This window comes from Hydractinia symbiolongicarpus, chromosome 11, assembly GCF_029227915.1.
Source record: "Hydractinia symbiolongicarpus strain clone_291-10 chromosome 11, HSymV2.1, whole genome shotgun sequence".
Lineage (NCBI taxonomy): Eukaryota > Metazoa > Cnidaria > Hydrozoa > Anthoathecata > Hydractiniidae > Hydractinia > Hydractinia symbiolongicarpus.
The window spans coordinates 18483076-18503449 of NC_079885.1; the positions used below are offsets into that span (position 1 = coordinate 18483076).

General features: G+C 48.1%; 30 non-coding genes across 30 annotated transcripts; all 30 read left to right on the top strand.

The window, feature by feature from the left end:
* Window positions 1-791: 791 nt before the first annotated feature.
* LOC130619303 (U5 spliceosomal RNA) lies at window positions 792-912 on the top strand. The gene has a single exon (XR_008980044.1). It is a non-coding gene; the product is annotated as a U5 spliceosomal RNA (small nuclear RNA).
* A 549-nt stretch (window positions 913-1461) lies between these two features.
* LOC130619305 (U5 spliceosomal RNA) lies at window positions 1462-1582 on the top strand. Its single transcript, XR_008980046.1, has one exon. It is a non-coding gene; the product is annotated as a U5 spliceosomal RNA (small nuclear RNA).
* Window positions 1583-2130: 548 nt separating this feature from the next.
* Window positions 2131-2251, top strand: LOC130619306 (U5 spliceosomal RNA). Its single transcript, XR_008980047.1, has one exon. It is a non-coding gene; the product is annotated as a U5 spliceosomal RNA (small nuclear RNA).
* Window positions 2252-2800: 549 nt separating this feature from the next.
* LOC130619308 (U5 spliceosomal RNA) lies at window positions 2801-2921 on the top strand. Its single transcript, XR_008980048.1, has one exon. It is a non-coding gene; the product is annotated as a U5 spliceosomal RNA (small nuclear RNA).
* A 549-nt stretch (window positions 2922-3470) lies between these two features.
* Window positions 3471-3591, top strand: LOC130619309 (U5 spliceosomal RNA). Its single transcript, XR_008980049.1, has one exon. It is a non-coding gene; the product is annotated as a U5 spliceosomal RNA (small nuclear RNA).
* A 549-nt stretch (window positions 3592-4140) lies between these two features.
* LOC130619310 (U5 spliceosomal RNA) lies at window positions 4141-4261 on the top strand. Its single transcript, XR_008980050.1, has one exon. It is a non-coding gene; the product is annotated as a U5 spliceosomal RNA (small nuclear RNA).
* A 549-nt stretch (window positions 4262-4810) lies between these two features.
* LOC130619311 (U5 spliceosomal RNA) lies at window positions 4811-4931 on the top strand. Its single transcript, XR_008980051.1, has one exon. It is a non-coding gene; the product is annotated as a U5 spliceosomal RNA (small nuclear RNA).
* A 549-nt stretch (window positions 4932-5480) lies between these two features.
* LOC130619312 (U5 spliceosomal RNA) lies at window positions 5481-5601 on the top strand. Its single transcript, XR_008980053.1, has one exon. It is a non-coding gene; the product is annotated as a U5 spliceosomal RNA (small nuclear RNA).
* A 549-nt stretch (window positions 5602-6150) lies between these two features.
* On the top strand, window positions 6151-6271 carry LOC130619313 (U5 spliceosomal RNA). The gene has a single exon (XR_008980054.1). It is a non-coding gene; the product is annotated as a U5 spliceosomal RNA (small nuclear RNA).
* A 549-nt stretch (window positions 6272-6820) lies between these two features.
* LOC130619314 (U5 spliceosomal RNA) lies at window positions 6821-6941 on the top strand. Its single transcript, XR_008980055.1, has one exon. It is a non-coding gene; the product is annotated as a U5 spliceosomal RNA (small nuclear RNA).
* A 549-nt stretch (window positions 6942-7490) lies between these two features.
* On the top strand, window positions 7491-7611 carry LOC130619315 (U5 spliceosomal RNA). Its single transcript, XR_008980056.1, has one exon. It is a non-coding gene; the product is annotated as a U5 spliceosomal RNA (small nuclear RNA).
* A 549-nt stretch (window positions 7612-8160) lies between these two features.
* On the top strand, window positions 8161-8281 carry LOC130619317 (U5 spliceosomal RNA). Its single transcript, XR_008980058.1, has one exon. It is a non-coding gene; the product is annotated as a U5 spliceosomal RNA (small nuclear RNA).
* A 549-nt stretch (window positions 8282-8830) lies between these two features.
* Window positions 8831-8951, top strand: LOC130618858 (U5 spliceosomal RNA). Its single transcript, XR_008979603.1, has one exon. It is a non-coding gene; the product is annotated as a U5 spliceosomal RNA (small nuclear RNA).
* Window positions 8952-9499: 548 nt separating this feature from the next.
* Window positions 9500-9620, top strand: LOC130619319 (U5 spliceosomal RNA). The gene has a single exon (XR_008980059.1). It is a non-coding gene; the product is annotated as a U5 spliceosomal RNA (small nuclear RNA).
* A 549-nt stretch (window positions 9621-10169) lies between these two features.
* Window positions 10170-10290, top strand: LOC130619320 (U5 spliceosomal RNA). Its single transcript, XR_008980060.1, has one exon. It is a non-coding gene; the product is annotated as a U5 spliceosomal RNA (small nuclear RNA).
* A 549-nt stretch (window positions 10291-10839) lies between these two features.
* Window positions 10840-10960, top strand: LOC130619321 (U5 spliceosomal RNA). The gene has a single exon (XR_008980061.1). It is a non-coding gene; the product is annotated as a U5 spliceosomal RNA (small nuclear RNA).
* Window positions 10961-11508: 548 nt separating this feature from the next.
* On the top strand, window positions 11509-11629 carry LOC130619322 (U5 spliceosomal RNA). The gene has a single exon (XR_008980062.1). It is a non-coding gene; the product is annotated as a U5 spliceosomal RNA (small nuclear RNA).
* A 548-nt stretch (window positions 11630-12177) lies between these two features.
* Window positions 12178-12298, top strand: LOC130619909 (U5 spliceosomal RNA). The gene has a single exon (XR_008980646.1). It is a non-coding gene; the product is annotated as a U5 spliceosomal RNA (small nuclear RNA).
* Window positions 12299-12848: 550 nt separating this feature from the next.
* LOC130619323 (U5 spliceosomal RNA) lies at window positions 12849-12969 on the top strand. The gene has a single exon (XR_008980064.1). It is a non-coding gene; the product is annotated as a U5 spliceosomal RNA (small nuclear RNA).
* A 548-nt stretch (window positions 12970-13517) lies between these two features.
* On the top strand, window positions 13518-13638 carry LOC130619761 (U5 spliceosomal RNA). Its single transcript, XR_008980499.1, has one exon. It is a non-coding gene; the product is annotated as a U5 spliceosomal RNA (small nuclear RNA).
* Window positions 13639-14185: 547 nt separating this feature from the next.
* Window positions 14186-14306, top strand: LOC130619324 (U5 spliceosomal RNA). Its single transcript, XR_008980065.1, has one exon. It is a non-coding gene; the product is annotated as a U5 spliceosomal RNA (small nuclear RNA).
* Window positions 14307-14854: 548 nt separating this feature from the next.
* Window positions 14855-14975, top strand: LOC130619325 (U5 spliceosomal RNA). Its single transcript, XR_008980066.1, has one exon. It is a non-coding gene; the product is annotated as a U5 spliceosomal RNA (small nuclear RNA).
* A 548-nt stretch (window positions 14976-15523) lies between these two features.
* LOC130619326 (U5 spliceosomal RNA) lies at window positions 15524-15644 on the top strand. Its single transcript, XR_008980067.1, has one exon. It is a non-coding gene; the product is annotated as a U5 spliceosomal RNA (small nuclear RNA).
* Window positions 15645-16192: 548 nt separating this feature from the next.
* On the top strand, window positions 16193-16313 carry LOC130619773 (U5 spliceosomal RNA). Its single transcript, XR_008980511.1, has one exon. It is a non-coding gene; the product is annotated as a U5 spliceosomal RNA (small nuclear RNA).
* A 547-nt stretch (window positions 16314-16860) lies between these two features.
* LOC130619822 (U5 spliceosomal RNA) lies at window positions 16861-16981 on the top strand. Its single transcript, XR_008980561.1, has one exon. It is a non-coding gene; the product is annotated as a U5 spliceosomal RNA (small nuclear RNA).
* Window positions 16982-17527: 546 nt separating this feature from the next.
* LOC130619888 (U5 spliceosomal RNA) lies at window positions 17528-17648 on the top strand. Its single transcript, XR_008980625.1, has one exon. It is a non-coding gene; the product is annotated as a U5 spliceosomal RNA (small nuclear RNA).
* A 548-nt stretch (window positions 17649-18196) lies between these two features.
* LOC130619327 (U5 spliceosomal RNA) lies at window positions 18197-18317 on the top strand. Its single transcript, XR_008980068.1, has one exon. It is a non-coding gene; the product is annotated as a U5 spliceosomal RNA (small nuclear RNA).
* Window positions 18318-18865: 548 nt separating this feature from the next.
* LOC130619330 (U5 spliceosomal RNA) lies at window positions 18866-18986 on the top strand. Its single transcript, XR_008980070.1, has one exon. It is a non-coding gene; the product is annotated as a U5 spliceosomal RNA (small nuclear RNA).
* A 547-nt stretch (window positions 18987-19533) lies between these two features.
* LOC130619331 (U5 spliceosomal RNA) lies at window positions 19534-19654 on the top strand. Its single transcript, XR_008980071.1, has one exon. It is a non-coding gene; the product is annotated as a U5 spliceosomal RNA (small nuclear RNA).
* A 547-nt stretch (window positions 19655-20201) lies between these two features.
* On the top strand, window positions 20202-20322 carry LOC130619332 (U5 spliceosomal RNA). The gene has a single exon (XR_008980072.1). It is a non-coding gene; the product is annotated as a U5 spliceosomal RNA (small nuclear RNA).
* Window positions 20323-20374: the final 52 nt, after the last annotated feature.

Below are 20374 nucleotides of genomic sequence, written 5' to 3' on the forward strand. Positions count from 1 at the left end.
TTTTCGCAGGTTTAGTTCGACAAAAAATCCTTCAAAATTGTCCGTACTAGTACTAGTTGGATGCAACTGTTTTGATGGAATATCTTGACGTACATATAAGAGCATACCTCCACCTTTACTATTACGATCCAGACGAAAAGGCTTTGTGTAACCGTCAATTTTAAATTGAGCGGTAGGAAAAGAGCTATCAATTTTAGTTTCAGAGATTAAAAGAACATCAAGGTTTCCATCAATTGCATCAACTAGACAGTCGAATTTATTTCGTACGGAATTAATGTTAATTTGTCCAAGAATAATCCTATTTAAGTTTTGTAGACGTAAGTTTTTTAAGCAGGAAGAGAACGATATATCATTTTGAAGGCCGCAGACGGCAGGGGTTGAGCCAAGGGCCTTTCGGCCGTATCCCGCTCACAAGTTTTTTTTTTTTTTTTTAGCAGAATAATACATACGAGCTAATCAAAATCGGCTCGAGGAAAGAAATAAAGTTCAGAGACAACCAAAGGAGTCGAACTGCAGTAGAAACAAACTAGATGTAACGCAAGCCACTAGTACGACGTATTGCCTACAGGGACCACACTCTCCGAGACAGCGAACGCAACTTCCTAGTGATTCACGCGAACGCACTCAACTAGGTGATGTAGATCAGAAAGGTGAAAGTCCTTGTGTCAAGTCTACACCTCACGATGCAGCACCTTTTAAGCGTCCTCTACGAACGGACACACTGGCAAGCGGCACACCACAAGCAAAGGTTAAGTCGGCTCGAAGGCACAACAGGTCGCGCCGACTTACGACAACTCTGGGCTTTCTTCAGTTCACGCACAAATCTTTCGCCTTTTACTAAAGATTTCCGTGGAGAAGGCCAAAACGATGAGTATATAGACGATTTTTCTACTGTCTCGCTTCGGCGGGACGATCACTAGTCTAAATGAAAAAACGTGCAGGAGGCCATACGCGGGCCTATCTCTCATCTCGCTCACAGAGACTTGGTAAGCACGGTCCACTCAATGGCTTTCCAAATGCGAAGAGTGAAGGCCGCAGACGGCAGGGGTTGAGCCAAGGGCCTTTCGGCCGTATCCCGCTCACAAGTTTTTTTTTTTTTTTTAGCAGAATAATACATACGAGCTAATCAAAATCGGCTCGAGGAAAGAAATAAAGTTCAGAGACAACCAAAGGAGTCGAACTGCAGTAGAAACAAACTAGATGTAACGCAAGCCACTAGTACGACGTATTGCCTACAGGGACCACACTCTCCGAGACAGCGAACGCAACTTCCTAGTGATTCACGCGAACGCACTCAACTAGGTGATGTAGATCAGAAAGGTGAAAGTCCTTGTGTCAAGTCTACACCTCACGATGCAGCACCTTTTAAGCGTCCTCTACGAACGGACACACTGGCAAGCGGCACACCACAAGCAAAGGTTAAGTCGGCTCGAAGGCACAACAGGTCGCGCCGACTTACGACAACTCTGGGCTTTCTTCAGTTCACGCACAAATCTTTCGCCTTTTACTAAAGATTTCCGTGGAGAAGGCCAAAACGATGAGTATATAGACGATTTTTCTACTGTCTCGCTTCGGCGGGACGATCACTAGTCTAAATGAAAAAACGTGCAGGAGGCCATACGCGGGCCTATCTCTCATCTCGCTCACAGAGACTTGGTAAGCACGGTCCACTCAATGGCTTTCCAAATGCGAAGAGTGAAGGCCGCAGACGGCAGGGGTTGAGCCAAGGGCCTTTCGGCCGTATCCCGCTCACAAGTTTTTTTTTTTTTTTAGCAGAATATTACATACGAGCTAATCAAAATCGGCTCGAGGAAAGAAATAAAGTTCAGAGACAACCAAAGGAGTCGAACTGCAGTAGAAACAAACTAGATGTAACGCAAGCCACTAGTACGACGTATTGCCTACAGGGACCACACTCTCCGAGACAGCGAACGCAACTTCCTAGTGATTCACGCGAACGCACTCAACTAGGTGATGTAGATCAGAAAGGTGAAAGTCCTTGTGTCAAGTCTACACCTCACGATGCAGCACCTTTTAAGCGTCCTCTACGAACGGACACACTGGCAAGCGGCACACCACAAGCAAAGGTTAAGTCGGCTCGAAGGCACAACAGGTCGCGCCGACTTACGACAACTCTGGGCTTTCTTCAGTTCACGCACAAATCTTTCGCCTTTTACTAAAGATTTCCGTGGAGAAGGCCAAAACGATGAGTATATAGACGATTTTTCTACTGTCTCGCTTCGGCGGGACGATCACTAGTCTAAATGAAAAAACGTGCAGGAGGCCATACGCGGGCCTATCTCTCATCTCGCTCACAGAGACTTGGTAAGCACGGTCCACTCAATGGCTTTCCAAATGCGAAGAGTGAAGGCCGCAGACGGCAGGGGTTGAGCCAAGGGCCTTTCGGCCGTATCCCGCTCACAAGTTTTTTTTTTTTTTTTAGCAGAATAATACATACGAGCTAATCAAAATCGGCTCGAGGAAAGAAATAAAGTTCAGAGACAACCAAAGGAGTCGAACTGCAGTAGAAACAAACTAGATGTAACGCAAGCCACTAGTACGACGTATTGCCTACAGGGACCACACTCTCCGAGACAGCGAACGCAACTTCCTAGTGATTCACGCGAACGCACTCAACTAGGTGATGTAGATCAGAAAGGTGAAAGTCCTTGTGTCAAGTCTACACCTCACGATGCAGCACCTTTTAAGCGTCCTCTACGAACGGACACACTGGCAAGCGGCACACCACAAGCAAAGGTTAAGTCGGCTCGAAGGCACAACAGGTCGCGCCGACTTACGACAACTCTGGGCTTTCTTCAGTTCACGCACAAATCTTTCGCCTTTTACTAAAGATTTCCGTGGAGAAGGCCAAAACGATGAGTATATAGACGATTTTTCTACTGTCTCGCTTCGGCGGGACGATCACTAGTCTAAATGAAAAAACGTGCAGGAGGCCATACGCGGGCCTATCTCTCATCTCGCTCACAGAGACTTGGTAAGCACGGTCCACTCAATGGCTTTCCAAATGCGAAGAGTGAAGGCCGCAGACGGCAGGGGTTGAGCCAAGGGCCTTTCGGCCGTATCCCGATCACAAGTTTTTTTTTTTTTTTTAGCAGAATAATACATACGAGCTAATCAAAATCGGCTCGAGGAAAGAAATAAAGTTCAGAGACAACCAAAGGAGTCGAACTGCAGTAGAAACAAACTAGATGTAACGCAAGCCACTAGTACGACGTATTGCCTACAGGGACCACACTCTCCGAGACAGCGAACGCAACTTCCTAGTGATTCACGCGAACGCACTCAACTAGGTGATGTAGATCAGAAAGGTGAAAGTCCTTGTGTCAAGTCTACACCTCACGATGCAGCACCTTTTAAGCGTCCTCTACGAACGGACACACTGGCAAGCGGCACACCACAAGCAAAGGTTAAGTCGGCTCGAAGGCACAACAGGTCGCGCCGACTTACGACAACTCTGGGCTTTCTTCAGTTCACGCACAAATCTTTCGCCTTTTACTAAAGATTTCCGTGGAGAAGGCCAAAACGATGAGTATATAGACGATTTTTCTACTGTCTCGCTTCGGCGGGACGATCACTAGTCTAAATGAAAAAACGTGCAGGAGGCCATACGCGGGCCTATCTCTCATCTCGCTCACAGAGACTTGGTAAGCACGGTCCACTCAATGGCTTTCCAAATGCGAAGAGTGAAGGCCGCAGACGGCAGGGGTTGAGCCAAGGGCCTTTCGGCCGTATCCCGCTCACAAGTTTTTTTTTTTTTTTTAGCAGAATAATACATACGAGCTAATCAAAATCGGCTCGAGGAAAGAAATAAAGTTCAGAGACAACCAAAGGAGTCGAACTGCAGTAGAAACAAACTAGATGTAACGCAAGCCACTAGTACGACGTATTGCCTACAGGGACCACACTCTCCGAGACAGCGAACGCAACTTCCTAGTGATTCACGCGAACGCACTCAACTAGGTGATGTAGATCAGAAAGGTGAAAGTCCTTGTGTCAAGTCTACACCTCACGATGCAGCACCTTTTAAGCGTCCTCTACGAACGGACACACTGGCAAGCGGCACACCACAAGCAAAGGTTAAGTCGGCTCGAAGGCACAACAGGTCGCGCCGACTTACGACAACTCTGGGCTTTCTTCAGTTCACGCACAAATCTTTCGCCTTTTACTAAAGATTTCCGTGGAGAAGGCCAAAACGATGAGTATATAGACGATTTTTCTACTGTCTCGCTTCGGCGGGACGATCACTAGTCTAAATGAAAAAACGTGCAGGAGGCCATACGCGGGCCTATCTCTCATCTCGCTCACAGAGACTTGGTAAGCACGGTCCACTCAATGGCTTTCCAAATGCGAAGAGTGAAGGCCGCAGACGGCAGGGGTTGAGCCAAGGGCCTTTCGGCCGTATCCCGCTCACAAGTTTTTTTTTTTTTTTTAGCAGAATATTACATACGAGCTAATCAAAATCGGCTCGAGGAAAGAAATAAAGTTCAGAGACAACCAAAGGAGTCGAACTGCAGTAGAAACAAACTAGATGTAACGCAAGCCACTAGTACGACGTATTGCCTACAGGGACCACACTCTCCGAGACAGCGAACGCAACTTCCTAGTGATTCACGCGAACGCACTCAACTAGGTGATGTAGATCAGAAAGGTGAAAGTCCTTGTGTCAAGTCTACACCTCACGATGCAGCACCTTTTAAGCGTCCTCTACGAACGGACACACTGGCAAGCGGCACACCACAAGCAAAGGTTAAGTCGGCTCGAAGGCACAACAGGTCGCGCCGACTTACGACAACTCTGGGCTTTCTTCAGTTCACGCACAAATCTTTCGCCTTTTACTAAAGATTTCCGTGGAGAAGGCCAAAACGATGAGTATATAGACGATTTTTCTACTGTCTCGCTTCGGCGGGACGATCACTAGTCTAAATGTAAAAACGTGCAGGAGGCCATACGCGGGCCTATCTCTCATCTCGCTCACAGAGACTTGGTAAGCACGGTCCACTCAATGGCTTTCCAAATGCGAAGAGTGAAGGCCGCAGACGGCAGGGGTTGAGCCAAGGGCCTTTCGGCCGTATCCCGCTCACAAGTTTTTTTTTTTTTTTTAGCAGAATAATACATACGAGCTAATCAAAATCGGCTCGAGGAAAGAAATAAAGTTCAGAGACAACCAAAGGAGTCGAACTGCAGTAGAAACAAACTAGATGTAACGCAAGCCACTAGTACGACGTATTGCCTACAGGGACCACACTCTCCGAGACAGCGAACGCAACTTCCTAGTGATTCACGCGAACGCACTCAACTAGGTGATGTAGATCAGAAAGGTGAAAGTCCTTGTGTCAAGTCTACACCTCACGATGCAGCACCTTTTAAGCGTCCTCTACGAACGGACACACTGGCAAGCGGCACACCACAAGCAAAGGTTAAGTCGGCTCGAAGGCACAACAGGTCGCGCCGACTTACGACAACTCTGGGCTTTCTTCAGTTCACGCACAAATCTTTCGCCTTTTACTAAAGATTTCCGTGGAGAAGGCCAAAACGATGAGTATATAGACGATTTTTCTACTGTCTCGCTTCGGCGGGACGATCACTAGTCTAAATGAAAAAACGTGCAGGAGGCCATACGCGGGCCTATCTCTCATCTCGCTCACAGAGACTTGGTAAGCACGGTCCACTCAATGGCTTTCCAAATGCGAAGAGTGAAGGCCGCAGACGGCAGGGGTTGAGCCAAGGGCCTTTCGGCCGTATCCCGCTCACAAGTTTTTTTTTTTTTTTTAGCAGAATATTACATACGAGCTAATCAAAATCGGCTCAAGGAAAGAAATAAAGTTCAGAGACAACCAAAGGAGTCGAACTGCAGTAGAAACAAACTAGATGTAACGCAAGCCACTAGTACGACGTATTGCCTACAGGGACCACACTCTCCGAGACAGCGAACGCAACTTCCTAGTGATTCACGCGAACGCACTCAACTAGGTGATGTAGATCAGAAAGGTGAAAGTCCTTGTGTCAAGTCTACACCTCACGATGCAGCACCTTTTAAGCGTCCTCTACGAACGGACACACTGGCAAGCGGCACACCACAAGCAAAGGTTAAGTCGGCTCGAAGGCACAACAGGTCGCGCCGACTTACGACAACTCTGGGCTTTCTTCAGTTCACGCACAAATCTTTCGCCTTTTACTAAAGATTTCCGTGGAGAAGGCCAAAACGATGAGTATATAGACGATTTTTCTACTGTCTCGCTTCGGCGGGACGATCACTAGTCTAAATGAAAAAACGTGCAGGAGGCCATACGCGGGCCTATCTCTCATCTCGCTCACAGAGACTTGGTAAGCACGGTCCACTCAATGGCTTTCCAAATGCGAAGAGTGAAGGCCGCAGACGGCAGGGGTTGAGCCAAGGGCCTTTCGGCCGTATCCCGCTCACAAGTTTTTTTTTTTTTTTTAGCAGAATAATACATACGAGCTAATCAAAATCGGCTCGAGGAAAGAAATAAAGTTCAGAGACAACCAAAGGAGTCGAACTGCAGTAGAAACAAACTAGATGTAACGCAAGCCACTAGTACGACGTATTGCCTACAGGGACCACACTCTCCGAGACAGCGAACGCAACTTCCTAGTGATTCACGCGAACGCACTCAACTAGGTGATGTAGATCAGAAAGGTGAAAGTCCTTGTGTCAAGTCTACACCTCACGATGCAGCACCTTTTAAGCGTCCTCTACGAACGGACACACTGGCAAGCGGCACACCACAAGCAAAGGTTAAGTCGGCTCGAAGGCACAACAGGTCGCGCCGACTTACGACAACTCTGGGCTTTCTTCAGTTCACGCACAAATCTTTCGCCTTTTACTAAAGATTTCCGTGGAGAAGGCCAAAACGATGAGTATATAGACGATTTTTCTACTGTCTCGCTTCGGCGGGACGATCACTAGTCTAAATGAAAAAACGTGCAGGAGGCCATACGCGGGCCTATCTCTCATCTCGCTCACAGAGACTTGGTAAGCACGGTCCACTCAATGGCTTTCCAAATGCGAAGAGTGAAGGCCGCAGACGGCAGGGGTTGAGCCAAGGGCCTTTCGGCCGTATCCCGCTCACAAGTTTTTTTTTTTTTTTTAGCAGAATATTACATACGAGCTAATCAAAATCGGCTCGAGGAAAGAAATAAAGTTCAGAGACAACCAAAGGAGTCGAACTGCAGTAGAAACAAACTAGATGTAACGCAAGCCACTAGTACGACGTATTGCCTACAGGGACCACACTCTCCGAGACAGCGAACGCAACTTCCTAGTGATTCACGCGAACGCACTCAACTAGGTGATGTAGATCAGAAAGGTGAAAGTCCTTGTGTCAAGTCTACACCTCACGATGCAGCACCTTTTAAGCGTCCTCTACGAACGGACACACTGGCAAGCGGCACACCACAAGCAAAGGTTAAGTCGGCTCGAAGACACAACAGGTCGCGCCGACTTACGACAACTCTGGGCTTTCTTCAGTTCACGCACAAATCTTTCGCCTTTTACTAAAGATTTCCGTGGAGAAGGCCAAAACGATGAGTATATAGACGATTTTTCTACTGTCTCGCTTCGGCGGGACGATCACTAGTCTAAATGAAAAAACGTGCAGGAGGCCATACGCGGGCCTATCTCTCATCTCGCTCACAGAGACTTGGTAAGCACGGTCCACTCAATGGCTTTCCAAATGCGAAGAGTGAAGGCCGCAGACGGCAGGGGTTGAGCCAAGGGCCTTTCGGCCGTATCCCGCTCACAAGTTTTTTTTTTTTTTTTAGCAGAATATTACATACGAGCTAATCAAAATCGGCTCGAGGAAAGAAATAAAGTTCAGAGACAACCAAAGGAGTCGAACTGCAGTAGAAACAAACTAGATGTAACGCAAGCCACTAGTACGACGTATTGCCTACAGGGACCACACTCTCCGAGACAGCGAACGCAACTTCCTAGTGATTCACGCGAACGCACTCAACTAGGTGATGTAGATCAGAAAGGTGAAAGTCCTTGTGTCAAGTCTACACCTCACGATGCAGCACCTTTTAAGCGTCCTCTACGAACGGACACACTGGCAAGCGGCACACCACAAGCAAAGGTTAAGTCGGCTCGAAGGCACAACAGGTCGCGCCGACTTACGACAACTCTGGGCTTTCTTCAGTTCACGCACAAATCTTTCGCCTTTTACTAAAGATTTCCGTGGAGAAGGCCAAAACGATGAGTATATAGACGATTTTTCTACTGTCTCGCTTCGGCGGGACGATCACTAGTCTAAATGAAAAAACGTGCAGGAGGCCATACGCGGGCCTATCTCTCATCTCGCTCACAGAGACTTGGTAAGCACGGTCCACTCAATGGCTTTCCAAATGCGAAGAGTGAAGGCCGCAGACGGCAGGGGTTGAACCAAGGGCCTTTCGGCCGTATCCCGCTCACAAGTTTTTTTTTTTTTTTTAGCAGAATAATACATACGAGCTAATCAAAATCGGCTCGAGGAAAGAAATAAAGTTCAGAGACAACCAAAGGAGTCGAACTGCAGTAGAAACAAACTAGATGTAACGCAAGCCACTAGTACGACGTATTGCCTACAGGGACCACACTCTCCGAGACAGCGAACGCAACTTCCTAGTGATTCACGCGAACGCACTCAACTAGGTGATGTAGATCAGAAAGGTGAAAGTCCTTGTGTCAAGTCTACACCTCACGATGCAGCACCTTTTAAGCGTCCTCTACGAACGGACACACTGGCAAGCGGCACACCACAAGCAAAGGTTAAGTCGGCTCGAAGGCACAACAGGTCGCGCCGACTTACGACAACTCTGGGCTTTCTTCAGTTCACGCACAAATCTTTCGCCTTTTACTAAAGATTTCCGTGGAGAAGGCCAAAACGATGAGTATATAGACGATTTTTCTACTGTCTCGCTTCGACGGGACGATCACTAGTCTAAATGAAAAAACGTGCAGGAGGCCATACGCGGGCCTATCTCTCATCTCGCTCACAGAGACTTGGTAAGCACGGTCCACTCAATGGCTTTCCAAATGCGAAGAGTGAAGGCCGCAGACGGCAGGGGTTGAGCCAAGGGCCTTTCGGCCGTATCCCGCTCACAAGTTTTTTTTTTTTTTTAGCAGAATATTACATTCGAGCTAATCAAAATCGGCTCGAGGAAAGAAATAAAGTTCAGAGACAACCAAAGGAGTCGAACTGCAGTAGAAACAAACTAGATGTAACGCAAGCCACTAGTACGACGTATTGCCTACAGGGACCACACTCTCCGAGACAGCGAACGCAACTTCCTAGTGATTCACGCGAACGCACTCAACTAGGTGATGTAGATCAGAAAGGTGAAAGTCCTTGTGTCAAGTCTACACCTCACGATGCAGCACCTTTTAAGCGTCCTCTACGAACGGACACACTGGCAAGCGGCACACCACAAGCAAAGGTTAAGTCGGCTCGAAGGCACAACAGGTCGCGCCGACTTACGACAACTCTGGGCTTTCTTCAGTTCACGCACAAATCTTTCGCCTTTTACTAAAGATTTCCGTGGAGAAGGCCAAAACGATGAGTATATAGACGATTTTTCTACTGTCTCGCTTCGGCGGGACGATCACTAGTCTAAATGAAAAAACGTGCAGGAGGCCATACGCGGGCCTATCTCTCATCTCGCTCACAGAGACTTGGTAAGCACGGTCCACTCAATGGCTTTCCAAATGCGAAGAGTGAAGGCCGCAGACGGCAGGGGTTGAGCCAAGGGCCTTTCGGCCGTATCCCGCTCACAAGTTTTTTTTTTTTTTTTAGCAGAATATTACATACGAGCTAATCAAAATCGGCTCGAGGAAAGAAATAAAGTTCAGAGACAACCAAAGGAGTCGAACTGCAGTAGAAACAAACTAGATGTAACGCAAGCCACTAGTACGACGTATTGCCTACAGGGACCACACTCTCCGAGACAGCGAACGCAACTTCCTAGTGATTCACGCGAACGCACTCAACTAGGTGATGTAGATCAGAAAGGTGAAAGTCCTTGTGTCAAGTCTACACCTCACGATGCAGCACCTTTTAAGCGTCCTCTACGAACGGACACACTGGCAAGCGGCACACCACAAGCAAAGGTTAAGTCGGCTCGAAGGCACAACAGGTCGCGCCGACTTACGACAACTCTGGGCTTTCTTCAGTTCACGCACAAATCTTTCGCCTTTTACTAAAGATTTCCGTGGAGAAGGCCAAAACGATGAGTATATAGACGATTTTTCTACTGTCTCGCTTCGGCGGGACGATCACTAGTCTAAATGAAAAAACGTGCAGGAGGCCATACGCGGGCCTATCTCTCATCTCGCTCACAAAGACTTGGTAAGCACGGTCCACTCAATGGCTTTCCAAATGCGAAGAGTGAAGGCCGCAGACGGCAGGGGTTGAGCCAAGGGCCTTTCGGCCGTATCCCGCTCACAAGTTTTTTTTTTTTTTTTAGCAGAATATTACATACGAGCTAATCAAAATCGGCTCGAGGAAAGAAATAAAGTTCAGAGACAACCAAAGGAGTCGAACTGCAGTAGAAACAAACTAGATGTAACGCAAGCCACTAGTACGACGTATTGCCTACAGGGACCACACTCTCCGAGACAGCGAACGCAACTTCCTAGTGATTCACGCGAACGCACTCAACTAGGTGATGTAGATCAGAAAGGTGAAAGTCCTTGTGTCAAGTCTACACCTCACGATGCAGCACCTTTTAAGCGTCCTCTACGAACGGACACACTGGCAAGCGGCACACCACAAGCAAAGGTTAAGTCGGCTCGAAGGCACAACAGGTCCCGCCGACTTACGACAACTCTGGGCTTTCTTCAGTTCACGCACAAATCTTTCGCCTTTTACTAAAGATTTCCGTGGAGAAGGCCAAAACGATGAGTATATAGACGATTTTTCTACTGTCTCGCTTCGGCGGGACGATCACTAGTCTAAATGAAAAAACGTGCAGGAGGCCATACGCGGGCCTATCTCTCATCTCGCTCACAGAGACTTGGTAAGCACGGTCCACTCAATGGCTTTCCAAATGCGAAGAGTGAAGGCCGCAGACGGCAGGGGTTGAGCCAAGGGCCTTTCGGCCGTATCCCGCTCACAAGTTTTTTTTTTTTTTTAGCAGAATATTACATACGAGCTAATCAAAATCGGCTCGAGGAAAGAAATAAAGTTCAGAGACAACCAAAGGAGTCGAACTGCAGTAGAAACAAACTAGATGTAACGCAAGCCACTAGTACGACGTATTGCCTACAGGGACCACACTCTCCGAGACAGCGAACGCAACTTCCTAGTGATTCACGCGAACGCACTCAACTAGGTGATGTAGATCAGAAAGGTGAAAGTCCTTGTGTCAAGTCTACACCTCACGATGCAGCACCTTTTAAGCGTCCTCTACGAACGGACACACTGGCAAGCGGCACACCACAAGCAAAGGTTAAGTCGGCTCGAAGGCACAACAGGTCCCGCCGACTTACGACAACTCTGGGCTTTCTTCAGTTCACGCACAAATCTTTCGCCTTTTACTAAAGATTTCCGTGGAGAAGGCCAAAACGATGAGTATATAGACGATTTTTCTACTGTCTCGCTTCGGCGGGACGATCACTAGTCTAAATGAAAAAACGTGCAGGAGGCCATACGCGGGCCTATCTCTCATCTCGCTCACAGAGACTTGGTAAGCACGGTCCACTCAATGGCTTTCCAAATGCGAAGAGTGAAGGCCGCAGACGGCAGGGGTTGAGCCAAGGGCCTTTCGGCCGTATCCCGCTCACAAGTTTTTTTTTTTTTTTAGCAGAATATTACATACGAGCTAATCAAAATCGGCTCGAGGAAAGAAATAAAGTTCAGAGACAACCAAAGGAGTCGAACTGCAGTAGAAACAAACTAGATGTAACGCAAGCCACTAGTACGACGTATTGCCTACAGGGACCACACTCTCCGAGACAGCGAACGCAACTTCCTAGTGATTCACGCGAACGCACTCAACTAGGTGATGTAGATCAGAAAGGTGAAAGTCCTTGTGTCAAGTCTACACCTCACGATGCAGCACCTTTTAAGCGTCCTCTACGAACGGACACACTGGCAAGCGGCACACCACAAGCAAAGGTTAAGTCGGCTCGAAGGCACAACAGGTCGCGCCGACTTACGACAACTCTGGGCTTTCTTCAGTTCACGCACAAATCTTTCGCCTTTTACTAAAGATTTCCGTGGAGAAGGCCAAAACGATGACTATATAGACGATTTTTCTACTGTCTCGCTTCGGCGGGACGATCACTAGTCTAAATGAAAAAACGTGCAGGAGGCCATACGCGGGCCTATCTCTCATCTCGCTCACAGAGACTTGGTAAGCACGGTCCACTCAATGGCTTTCCAAATGCGAAGAGTGAAGGCCGCAGACAGCAGGGGTTGAGCCAAGGGCCTTTCGGCCGTATCCCGCTCACAAGTTTTTTTTTTTTTTTTTAGCAGAATAATACATACGAGCTAATCAAAATCGGCTCGAGGAAAGAAATAAAGTTCAGAGACAACCAAAGGAGTCGAACTGCAGTAGAAACAAACTAGATGTAACGCAAGCCACTAGTACGACGTATTGCCTACAGGGACCACACTCTCCGAGACAGCGAACGCAACTTCCTAGTGATTCACGCGAACGCACTCAACTAGGTGATGTAGATCAGAAAGGTGAAAGTCCTTGTGTCAAGTCTACACCTCACGATGCAGCACCTTTTAAGCGTCCTCTACGAACGGACACACTGGCAAGCGGCACACCACAAGCAAAGGTTAAGTCGGCTCGAAGGCACGACAGGTCGCGCCGACTTACGACAACTCTGGGCTTTCTTCAGTTCACGCACAAATCTTTCGCCTTTTACTAAAGATTTCCGTGGAGAAGGCCAAAACGATGAGTATATAGACGATTTTTCTACTGTCTCGCTTCGGCGGGACGATCACTAGTCTAAATGAAAAAACGTGCAGGAGGCCATACGCCGCCCTATCTCTCATCTCGCTCACAGAGACTTGGTAAGCACGGTCCACTCAATGGCTTTCCAAATGCGAAGAGTGAAGGCCGCAGACGGCAGGGGTTGAGCCAAGGGCCTTTCGGCCGTATCCCGCTCACAAGTTTTTTTTTTTTTTTAGCAGAATAAAACATACGAGCTAATCAAAATCGGCTCGAGGAAAGAAATAAAGTTCAGAGACAACCAAAGGAGTCGAACTGCAGTAGAAACAAACTAGATGTAACGCAAGCCACTATTACGACGTATTGCCTACAGGGACCACACTCTCCGAGACAGCGAACGCAACTTCCTAGTGATTCACGCGAACGCACTCAACTAGGTGATGTAGATCAGAAAGGTGAAAGTCCTTGTGTCAAGTCTACACCTCACGATGAAGCACCTTTTAAGCGTCCTCTACGAACGGACACACTGGCAAGCGGCACACCACAAGCAAAGGTTAAGTCGGCTCGAAGGCACAACAGGTCGCGCCGACTTACGACAATTCTGGGCTTTCTTCAGTTCACGCACAAATCTTTCGCCTTTTACTAAAGATTTCCGTGGAGAAGGCCAAAACGATGAGTATATAGACGATTTTTCTACTGTCTCGCTTCGGCGGGACGATCACTAGTCTAAATGAAAAAACGTGCAGGAGGCCATACGCGGGCCTATCTCTCATCTCGCTCACAGAGACTTGGTAAGCACGGTCCACTCAATGGCTTTCCAAATGCGAAGAGTGAAGGCCGCAGACGGCAGGGGTTGAGCCAAGGGCCTTTCGGCCGTATCCCGCTCACAAGTTTTTTTTTTTTTTAGCAGAATAATACATACGAGCTAATCAAAATCGGCTCGAGGAAAGAAATAAAGTTCAGAGACAACCAAAGGAGTCGAACTGCAGTAGAAACAAACTAGATGTAACGCAAGCCACTAGTACGACGTATTGCCTACAGGGACCACACTCTCCGAGACAGCGAACGCAACTTCCTAGTGATTCACGCGAACGCACTCAACTAGGTGATGTAGATCAGAAAGGTGAAAGTCCTTGTGTCAAGTCTACACCTCACGATGCAGCACCTTTTAAGCGTCCTCTACGAACGGACACACTGGCAAGCGGCACACCACAAGCAAAGGTTAAGTCGGCTCGAAGGCACAACAGGTCGCGCCGACTTACGACAACTCTGGGCTTTCTTCAGTTCACGCACAAATCTTTCGCCTTTTACTAAAGATTTCCGTGGAGAAGGCCAAAACGATGAGTATATAGACGATTTTTCTACTGTCTCGCTTCGGCGGGACGATCACTAGTCTAAATGAAAAAACGTGCAGGAGGCCATACGCCGCCCTATCTCTCATCTCGCTCACAGAGACTTGGTAAGCACGGTCCACTCAATGGCTTTCCAAATGCGAAGAGTGAAGGCCGCAGACGGCAGGGGTTGAGCCAAGGGCCTTTCGGCCGTATCCCGCTCACAAGTTTTTTTTTTTTTTTAGCAGAATAATACATACGAGCTAATCAAAATCGGCTCGAGGAAAGAAATAAAGTTCAGAGACAACCAAAGGAGTCGAACTGCAGTAGAAACAAACTAGATGTAACGCAAGCCACTAGTACGACGTATTGCCTACAGGGACCACACTCTCCGAGACAGCGAACGCAACTTCCTAGTGATTCACGCGAACGCACTCAACTAGGTGATGTAGATCAGAAAGGTGAAAGTCCTTGTGTCAAGTCTACACCTCACGATGCAGCACCTTTTAAGCGTCCTCTACGAACGGACACACTGGCAAGCGGCACACCACAAGCAAAGGTTAAGTCGGCTCGAAGGCACAACAGGTCGCGCCGACTTACGACAACTCTGGGCTTTCTTCAGTTCACGCACAAATCTTTCGCCTTTTACTAAAGATTTCCGTGGAGAAGGCCAAAACGATGAGTATATAGACGATTTTTCTACTGTCTCGCTTCGGCGGGACGATCACTAGTCTAAATGAAAAAACGTGCAGGAGGCCATACGCGGGCCTATCTCTCATCTCGCTCACAGAGACTTGGTAAGCACGGTCCATTCAATGGCTTTCCAAATGCGAAGAGTGAAGGCCGCAGACGGCAGGGGTTGAGCCAAGGGCCTTTCGGCCGTATCCCGCTCACAAGTTTTTTTTTTTTTTTAGCAGAATAATACATACGAGCTAATCAAAATCGGCTCGAGGAAAGAAATAAAGTTCAGAGACAACCAAAGGAGTCGAACTGCAGTAGAAACAAACTAGATGTAACGCAAGCCACTAGTACGACGTATTGCCTACAGGGACCACACTCTCCGAGACAGCGAACGCAACTTCCTAGTGATTCACGCGAACGCACTCAACTAGGTGATGTAGATCAGAAAGGTGAAAGTCCTTGTGTCAAGTCTACACCTCACGATGCAGCACCTTTTAAGCGTCCTCTACGAACGGACACACTGGCAAGCGGCACACCACAAGCAAAGGTTAAGTCGGCTCGAAGGCACAACAGGTCGCGCCGACTTACGACAACTCTGGGCTTTCTTCAGTTCACGCACAAATCTTTCGCCTTTTACTAAAGATTTCCGTGGAGAAGGCCAAAACGATGAGTATATAGACGATTTTTCTACTGTCTCGCTTCGGCGGGACGATCACTAGTCTAAATGAAAAAACGTGCAGGAGGCCATACGCGGGCCTATCTCTCATCTCGCTCACAGAGACTTGGTAAGCACGGTCCATTCAATGGCTTTCCAAATGCGAAGAGTGAAGGCCGCAGACGGCAGGGGTTGAGCCAAGGGCCTTTCGGCCGTATCCCGCTCACAAGTTTTTTTTTTTTTTTAGCAGAATAATACATACGAGCTAATCAAAATCGGCTCGAGGAAAGAAATAAAGTTCAGAGACAACCAAAGGAGTCGAACTGCAGTAGAAACAAACTAGATGTAACGCAAGCCACTAGTACGACGTATTGCCTACAGGGACCACACTCTCCGAGACAGCGAACGCAACTTCCTAGTGATTCACGCGAACGCACTCAACTAGGTGATGTAGATCAGAAAGGTGAAAGTCCTTGTGTCAAGTCTACACCTCACGATGCAGCACCTTTTAAGCGTCCTCTACGAACGGACACACTGGCAAGCGGCACACCACAAGCAAAGGTTAAGTCGGCTCGAAGGCACAACAGGTCGCGCCGACTTACGACAACTCTGGGATTTCTTCAGTTCACGCACAAATCTTTCGCCTTTTACTAAAGATTTCCGTGGAGAAGGCCAAAACGATGAGTATATAGACGATTTTTCTACTGTCTCGCTTCGGCGGGACGATCACTAGTCTAAATGAAAAAACGTGCAGGAGGCCATACGCGGGCCTATCTCTCATTTCGCTCACAGAGACTTGGTAAGCACGGTCCACTCAATGGCTTTCCAAATGCGAAGAGTGAAGGCCGCAGACGGCAGGGGTTGAGCCAAGGGCCTTTCGGTCGTATCCCGCTCACAAGTTTTTTTTTTTTTTAGCAGAATAATACATACGAGCTAATCAAAATCGGCTTGAGGAAAGAAATAAAGTTCAGAGACAACCAAAGGAGTCGAACTGCAGTAGAAACAAACTAGATGTAACGCAAGCCACTAGTACGACGTATTGCCTACAGGGACCACACTCTCCGAGACAGCGAACGCAACTTCCTAGTGATTCACGCGAACGCACTCAACTAGGTGATGTAGATCAGAAAGGTGAAAGTCCTTGTGTCAAGTCTACACCTCACGATGCAGCACCTTTTAAGCGTCCTCTACGAACGGACACACTGGCAAGCGGCACACCACAAGCAAAGGTTAAGTCGGCTCGAAGGCACAACAGGTCGCGCCGACTTACGACAACTCTGGGCTCTCTTCAGTTCACGCACAAATCTTTCGCCTTTTACTAAAGATTTCCGTGGAGAAGGCCAAAACGATGAGTATATAGACGATTTTTCTACTGTCTCGCTTCGGCGGGACGATCACTAGTCTAAATGAAAAAACGTGCAGGAGGCCATACGCGGGCCTATCTCTCATCTCGCTCACAGAGACTTGGTAAGCACGGTCCACTCAATGGCTTTCCAAATGCGAAGAGTGAAGGCCGCAGACGGCAGGGGTTGAGCCAAGGGCCTTTCGGCCGTATCCCGCTCACAAGTTTTTTTTTTTTTAGCAGAATAATACATACGAGCTAATCAAAATCGGCTCGAGGAAAGAAATAAAGTTCAGAGACAACCAAAGGAGTCGAACTGCAGTAGAAACAAACTAGATGTAACGCAAGCCACTAGTACGACGTATTGCCTACGGGGACCACACTCTCCGAGACAGCGAACGCAACTTCCTAGTGATTCACGCGAACGCACTCAACTAGGTGATGTAGATCAGAAAGGTGAAAGTCCTTGTGTCAAGTCTACACCTCACGATGCAGCACCTTTTAAGCGTCCTCTACGAACGGACACACTGGCAAGCGGCACACCACAAGCAAAGGTTAAGTCGGCTCGAAGGCACAACAGGTCGCGCCGACTTACGACAACTCTGGGCTTTCTTCAGTTCACGCACAAATCTTTCGCCTTTTACTAAAGATTTCCGTAGAGAAGGCCAAAACGATGAGTATATAGACGATTTTTCTACTGTCTCGCTTCGGCGGGACGATCACTAGTCTAAATGAAAAAACGTGCAGGAGGCCACAAGCGGGCCTATCTCTCATCTCGCTCACAGAGACTTGGTAAGCACGGTCCACTCAATGGCTTTCCAAATGCGAAGAGTGAAGGCCGCAGACGGCAGGGGTTGAGCCAAGGGCCTTTCGGCCGTATCCCGCTCACAAGTTTTTTTTTTTTTTTAGCAGAATAATACATACGAGCTAATCAAAATCGGCTCGAGGAAAGAAATAAAGTTCAGAGACAACCAAAGGAGTCGAACTGCAGTAGAAACAAACTAGATGTAACGCAAGCCACTAGTACGACGTATTGCCTACAGGGACCACACTCTCCGAGACAGCGAACGCAACTTCCTAGTGATTCACGCGAACGCACTCAACTAGGTGATGTAGATCAGAAAGGTGAAAGTCCTTGTGTCAAGTCTACACCTCACGATGCAGCACCTTTTAAGCGTCCTCTACGAACGGACACACTGGCAAGCGGCACACCACAAGCAAAGGTTAAGTCGGCTCGAAGGCACAACAGGTCGCGCCGACTTACGACAACTCTGGGCTTTCTTCAGTTCACGCACAAATCTTTCGCCTTTTACTAAAGATTTCCGTGGAGAAGGCCAAAACGATGAGTATATAGACGATTTTTCTACTGTCTCGCTTCGGCGGGACGATCACTAGTCTAAATGAAAAAACGTGCAGGAGGCCACAAGCGGGCCTATCTCTCATCTCGCTCACAGAGACTTGGTAAGCACGGTCCACTCAATGGCTTTCCAAATGCGAAGAGTGAAGGCCGCAGACGGCAGGGGTTGAGCCAAGGGCCTTTCGGCCGTATCCCGCTCACAAGTTTTTTTTTTTTTTTAGCAGAATAATACATACGAGCTAATCAAAATCGGCTCGAGGAAAGAAATAAAGTTCAGAGACAACCAAAGGAGTCGAACTGCAGTAGAAACAAACTAGATGTAACGCAAGCCACTAGTACGACGTATTGCCTACAGGGACCACACTCTCCGAGACAGCGAACGCAACTTCCTAGTGATTCACGCGAACGCACTCAACTAGGTGATGTAGATCAGAAAGGTGAAAGTCCTTGTGTCAAGTCTACACCTCACGATGCAGCACCTTTTAAGCGTCCTCTACGAACGGACACACTGGCAAGCGGCACACCACAAGCAAAGGTTAAGTCGGCTCGAAGGCACAACAGGTCGCGCCGACTTACGACAACTCTGGGCTTTCTTCAGTTCACGCACAAATCTTTCGCCTTTTACTAAAGATTTCCGTGGAGAAGGCCAAAACGATGAGTATATAGACGATTTTTCTACTGTCTCGCTTCGGCGGGACGATCACTAGTCTAAATGAAAAAACGTGCAGGAGGCCATACGCGGGCCTATCTCTCATCTCGCTCACAGAGACTTGGTAAGCACGGTCCACTCAATGGCTTTCCAAATGCGAAGAGTGAAGGCCGCAGACGGCAGGGGTTGAGCCAAGGGCCTTTCGGCCGTATCCCGCTCACAAGTTTTTTTTTTTTTTAGCAGAATAATACATACGAGCTAATCAAAATCGGCTCGAGGAAAGAAATAAAGTTCAGAGACAACCAAAGGAGTCGAACTGCAGTAGAAACAAACTAGATGTAACGCAAGCCACTAGTACGACGTATTGCCTACAGGGACCACACTCTCCGAGACAGCGAACGCAACTTCCTAGTGATTCACGCGAACGCACTCAACTAGGTGATGTAGATCAGAAAGGTGAAAGTCCTTGTGTCAAGTCTACACCTCACGATGCAGCACCTTTTAAGCGTCCTCTACGAACGGACACACTGGCAAGCGGCACACCACAAGCAAAGGTTAAGTCGGCTCGAAGGCACAACAGGTCGCGCCGACTTACGACAACTCTGGGCTTTCTTCAGTTCACGCACAAATCTTTCGCCTTTTACTAAAGATTTCCGTGGAGAAGGCCAAAACGATGAGTATATAGACGATTTTTCTACTGTCTCGCTTCGGCGGGACGATCACTAGTCTAAATGAAAAAACGTGCAGGAGGCCATGCGCGGGCCTATCTCTCATCTCGCTCACAAAGACTTGGTAAGCACGGTCCACTCAATGGCTTTCCAAATGCGAAGAGTGAAGGCCGCAGACGGCAGGGGTTGAGCCAAGGGCCTTTCGGCCGTATCCCGCTCACAAGTTTTTTTTTTTTTTAGTAGAATAATACATACGAGCTAATCAAAATCGGCTCGAGGAAAGAAATAAAGTTCAGAGACAACCAAAGGAGTCGAACTGCAGTAAAAACAAACTAGATGTAACGCAAGCCACTAGTACGACGTATTGCCTACAGGGACCACACTCTCCGAGACAGCGAACGCAACTTCCTAGTGATTCACGCGAACGCACTCAACTAGGTGATGTAGATCAGAAAGGTGAAAGTCCTTGTGTCAAGTCTACACCTCACGATGCAGCACCTTTTAAGCGTCCTCTACGAACGGACACACTGGCAAGCGGAACACCACAAGCAAAGGTTAAGTCGGCTCGAAGGCACAACAGGTCGCGCCGACTTACGACAACTCTGGGCTTTCTTCAGTTCACGCACAAATCTTTCGCCTTTTACTAAAGATTTCCGTGGAGAAGGCCAAAACGATGAGTATATAGACGATTTTTCTACTGTCTCGCTTCGGCGGGACGATCACTAGTCTAAATGAAAAAACGTGCAGGAGGCCATACGCGGGCCTATCTC